A 6101-nucleotide genomic window follows, 5' to 3' on the forward strand; every position below is an offset into this window, starting at 1 on the left:
ATTTATAGTGAAAGATTTTCTCCTATTTAAAGAATGTTTGGGGCTAATTTTGTCCATACAATTTGTGCAAATTTTGACTAATTCTTGATGGTACATAAGTCAAATGTACAAATGTCAACCAAGGGATAAAAAGAAGAAATTTTTTTCAAACAGGAAATCTACAATAATATAAAATATCATTATCCTGAATATGATGTTTTGATAAATCAATGGATCAAAGATCACAAGACAAGGAGATTTGTGCATTACATTACTTATTTGTTTTCATTAAGATTTAGATGTTTGAGTTTGAACGATTAATTAAAATATTATTTTTAAATGTAAATATTGAATGTTTAAAATTATTTAATTTTTAACATTCAAATATACATAATTGATTTACATGGACATAATATATAATTATATTTAATTAAAAATTAATAAAATAAAACTATTATTTATCGATTAAAAAAATGAAACATTTATGCTTCCTATTGATGATAGTGGTGTTGATGCTTGTATTGTGAATTTGATTGATATTAATAGTCGATGTTAATGGTAGTGGCTGAAGAACGTGTGATAGTTGATATGTGTTTGTGATAGTTGATAGTGATGCTAATTATAACGATGGAGGTGATTCCCACTAGGAATTAACCACAATGATGGTAGTGATTGATGGAAATGGTGGAAGTGACAACAACGATAGCAGTAGTTGACAACGATGCTAGTTTTGATGATGAAGTTTGCTAGTACGTGTAGTAAAACTTGACTCATGTAGTGATGATACGAGTTGATAGTGATAGTGAAGTTAGCAGTGACTACATAGACCAGAGTACGGTGTTAGTGACAATATATTGATATAATTATAATGGTAGAAGAAGTAAGTGTGATAGAAGATGACACGGGTCATTAACAACATTGATAATTGTGATAACAGAGATGCTTGGTGATCATAAAAGACAGTAATGATGATTAACTAGTAAAGTAGTAATGATAGTGACAATAACAAATATTGTTGATGGTCCAATTGTGAACAAAATGGTGATGAATACTTTCTACGTTCGGTATTGTTTGTCATGATTTCTATTTTTAGAGTCAAATTGTAAAAACTTTGACTAACATTTTAAGATGTATTTTTTCATCATGTTAATATGCAAAAAATTATAAATTATAGTATTTTTCATATAGTTTTAGAATATCTAACTATTTTGGTTTAAAATATCAAATTATTGTGATTTAATTTATCTTTAAAAAATAATTAAATTAACTTTTGATAAACACAATATGACAAATAATTCGAGACAAAAAATTCTCTTAGTAATACTAAAACTCTGTTAAATACTTTAGACAGGTGGGGACGTTCATAAATTGCACCATCCTCAAATGCTGACTACTTTGGTATTGATTTATCTTTTTGGCTGGGACAACTTCAATTTATTGGACCTTCTTTTAGTTTCTAATAAAAAATAAGACATATTTTTATATGATAATTAATTTTTAAATTTTCGTTAATCTTAGTTATTATAGATGATTAAATTATAACTACACAAATATTTGTAATATATTTTAAATTATAACTTTTTAATTTTTTTTTTTTTGATATTCTTCATTTTTAACTTTATGTGAGAACATAAACATAGGATAGGAATTGGGAAGTAAGCTTTAGGAGGCACATAATAAATATGATATTTGCAACCAATACAACCTTTTCCAACTTGGAAACTTATTTGTTTTTTTAAAAAATGAAAAATAATTTTTTTCATTATTTAACCAAACACCATTTTGAAAAAAAAAAATCATATTCAAATGGATGTCAATAAAATCCACATATAAGTGGATTAATTAGGACTATAGGTTGACACATATAAGTGCTTGTGTACAGGGGCTGATCCGCGAAGGATCAAGTGGGTTCACATGAATCCACTTTGTTGAAAAATAATATTGTATATATACATATATTTAATTAGTTTTTAAAATTTTATATGTATATATTTGACCTCACTATCACATGTGTGACAAGCATAATTTTTCCAACCTGCCCAAGTTCGAATCTCCATTCTTACATTTTGATTTTATTTATTATATTTTAAACCCACTTTGTGAAAATCCATTTTAATTTTATTTAGATTTTATTTATTATATCTTAAACCCATTTTATAAAATCTATTTTAATTTTATTTATTATATATAGAACCCACGCCATTGTGTAAGTCAATACAACATTATCCATAGTAGAAAATAAGATAAGTTAATTAAATGGCGTTTACTTAAATTTGGTTGGGTCATATGTCTTTTATTTAATTATTATTATTATTATTATTATTATTATTATTATTATTATTATTATTATTATTATTATTATTATTATTATTATTATTATTATTATTCAGTATTTGATACTAGAATTTGTCTATTCTCAATTGAATTTTCACCGTGTGAGGCTTTATTTGGGAGAATTCTCAATCAAAAAATTTCATATTCAAAACTCGAATTTAAAATTTTTGATTAAAAAAAATAACTTCTTTCACCGTACTATATAATGTGTTCTTTTTGCGTGGCAAACAAATCGATGTAAATCTTCTTTTTGACTGCTACATATTATTTATTATTTCAACAAGGAAAACCAAGTCCTTATTGATAAATTTGGTGATGGTAGTTTAGAAAAATGGTACATGTAGCTGTAGACTTTGACTATCTTGAATTGTTTATGTCAACATATATTTAAAATTGTTTGTATTATAAAGGAGAAAAAAAAGACGGAGAATATAAATTTAAGGGCATATAAAAAGGTTTAAAGTGTCTTTAAATTGTATAATAATAATATTTTTTATTAATAATTTGGTTCAAAAATATTATGCTGTTAATATTTTGATTCAAAATTATTTCTATGTTTTATTTTGGGCAAATTTTATATATAGCAAATAAAAAATTGATAATTTTAAGCTATAACAAATTATTCAAAATTGTGTTCCATAGCAAATTAAAATTTGCTATGGGTGTCTTTTTGTGTATAACAGTTAAGCATATATCTTCCTTTTATACAATTCAATTTTTTTAAAAAAATAAATAAATAGGCAGCAGATAAATAAGGAAAAGATCTCATAATTCACGCGAATTCATTTTCAGTTTCATTCTGTCTTCTTCTCCTTCACTTGAAATAGCTCCATTGTAGACAATTCTAAATATTGATGAAGCTATTGAAGGTATTAATCAAACAAGCGAGATAAATTTATTTTAAGAGATAGAAATAAGAGGTAATTTCATGACGAAAACATACTCTGATTTTGTTTTTGATTTTGCCGACAATGGTGTTTAAAATTCAGATTTCGTTTTTGACTGTCATCAAATCAATCGAGTGTATATTGAGATGTAATATTTGTCCCTAATTGATTTGATTAGTTAATATGAAATAGAGAAAAATATGTGATAAAACTTGTTGTTAATTTTGATTTACTGATTTGAGATTCGTTGCAACCATACTATTGTTTGTATTTGGAACTGTATATGTGATCTGATTTGAGGTATGAAACTATTATGTTTTCGTTTTATACAGTACATCTTCATTTTGTTTTTTGAATTTTCATAATATGTATAAGTGTATAAGTGCATTAGATTGTTGTTTGTTTGTTCGTATACATATATATATATATATATATATATATATATATATATGTATATATATACGAATTTATTTGTTATATTTATATATGTTGAATTGTATTTTTCTATTAAGCTATAATTTTGTGTATACAGAGAATTTTTTGTATTTTACAAAATGTGTATAAGTTAAAAACTGAAGTTGGTATAATATGTACAAGTACATGTTATATTTGTTGCTGCATTTCTTTAGCTTACAAATGTATATGTATATAATTTAATTTTTTACACACAAATTCTGAAAATGGCTTCATTGGTTAATTTGATTATGCATTCTGGTAGACGGGACAATGACAATTGTTACGTTTATTATACAATTGAGGGGATGATTTTTAAAGAAAGTTCATCGTATAATAAGTTATATAATGTCATTGCAATGCAACTAGAAATTGATACGAATGTGAATAAACTCAAAATTGAGTACGAGATTGAAGAAAGCAAGACACTCTTGTTGATTCACAACGACATGGGTGTTAGAGTTTATATTATGCTTAAAAAGGCTGGAAATGAGTTCAACAAGTATTCACTGTGTATAAGCAAACTAGACAGTATAATTCGTACCAATGAACTGTGTGGAGGTTCAAATCAGGAGAGTGGTATAGTTACATCTATTAGCAACAATGAAAATGATGAATTTGATAATAGGTAGCAGACTATTGGTGAGTCGGTAGAGTCGCTTTGTATTTTGGGGTCGGGGAGCTGTGATGGAGTCATTTCAGATCCTTGTAATAAGTACGTGAAGGTAGACCAAGTATATAAGACCAAAGCCACATTGAAATCTGTGATGAAAAAATATTCAATTAAAAAAAGATTTCAATATAGAACAGTGAGGTCGAACGCAATCAGGTACCTGCTTTATACATACAAAAATGTAATTGTATAAGTTGTTTTAATTATTTGTATATTGATGTGTTGTGTTGTTTTTGCTGATGTAGTTATACGCTGGAGTGTATTTTTGATGAATGTGAATGGTTAATGAAAGCATTTAATGTAAACAAGTCTGGTATGTTTAGAATAAGAGCATTTAATACATATCATACTTGTCCTTTGAAGGATAAAGTGTATTCACAAAAACATACCACAAACATGCTGATTGGAGGGGTCGTTAAACCCAAACTTGTTGATCACAAGAGAAAATATACACCTTTTGGTATTTGCAGTGATGTAAAGATATATTTGGGAGTTGATGTAAATTACTCGTTGGCTTGGAGGGCTTAAAAAAAGGCTCTAGTTTTATTGAGGGGCACCGTAGCTGCATCTTACGGTAAACTTCCAGCATATTTGTATATGATGAATATTACATATTCAGGCTCTAAAGAAAACAAATAAAAATGAGTTCTTGTATGTTTTTGTTGCATTGAATAGTTTATACAAGGCTTTGAACGTTGCAGGCCTGTAATGGTTGTGGATGGAAGTCACTTAAGAGGACCGTATAATGAAACATTTTTTGCTGCAAGTACAACGGACGGAGCAGGTATGATTCATTGATTTTTGAATATAAATTTTTTATCGAAATGTCAACGTGTATGTAAAATTAAAATGTAGGACACATTTTTTCACTAGCATATGGTATCATTGATTCGAAAAATGATGCAGCTTGGTCTTGACTTTTCTAACAACTAAGGGAGACTTATGGTGAAAGGATTAATATGTGTGTAGTTTCAGATAAAAATGAAAGTATTATAAAGGCATTGACTTAAGTGTTTAGAAATGTGTTACATTATGCTTGTATGTGGCACTTGTGGGATAATATAGAGAAGAAATTTAGGAAGCCTACAGGGAACTAAGTAATGTGTTTTATACAATGGCAAAGACTTACAACAAAGTTGAGTTTGATATGCTGATGGATACTATAGAAAAAATTGATGTAGGTGTTAAAGACTATTTGGAGCTAGCTGGATATGATAAGTGATCACGGTGTCATGCAGAAACACATCGGGGATGGGCTATGACATCTAACATTTCAGAGAGTATAAATGTTGCATTAGTGTCTGCAAGGGAATTACCAATATTTAATTTTCTAGAAGAGGTCAGACTGATGTTTGGGAGATGGAATCATGACAACAAACACGAGGCAGCTTGAACATTTACTCCGTTGATTGAAAAAGCTCAGAATTCACTAATCGAATATGAAGCAATGAGCACACCATGGGGATATGTTTTATGTATATATATTATTAATTAATGAGTTATGCACACAAATATTATACATACATATATATATATATATATATATATATATATATATATATATATATATATATATATATACACACACATACACACACAATTGTATAGACTTATACATATACATTAATCTATTTGTGTGAAATAGGTTGTGACGTCAACTGAATATATATACAATATGACTGATGATGGTAGGAGTTTTATGGTCTGTTTAAAGAATAAAACATGCAGCTGTGGGAAGTTTCATTATAAAGAAATTCCTTGTGAACATGCTTGGG

General features: G+C 27.5%; 1 long non-coding RNA gene across 5 annotated transcripts; it reads left to right on the forward strand.

The window, feature by feature from the left end:
- The first annotated feature begins 3067 nt into the window (after positions 1-3067).
- Positions 3068-5845, forward strand: LOC138337273 (uncharacterized). Of its 5 annotated transcripts, none has more exons than XR_011210856.1 (4): positions 3068-3233; positions 4572-4900; positions 5028-5110; positions 5508-5845. It is a non-coding gene; the product is annotated as an uncharacterized lncRNA (long non-coding RNA). The 5 variants fall into 5 exon arrangements; XR_011210859.1 differs by having other exon boundaries at positions 4690-4900; XR_011210858.1 differs by lacking the exon at positions 3068-3233 and adding an exon at positions 3798-4482.
- The last annotated feature ends 256 nt before the right edge of the window (positions 5846-6101 follow it).

The sequence above is a fragment of the Solanum lycopersicum genome, chromosome 7 (assembly GCF_036512215.1).
Source record: "Solanum lycopersicum chromosome 7, SLM_r2.1".
In the NCBI taxonomy this organism is placed as follows: Eukaryota; Viridiplantae; Streptophyta; class Magnoliopsida; order Solanales; family Solanaceae; genus Solanum; species Solanum lycopersicum.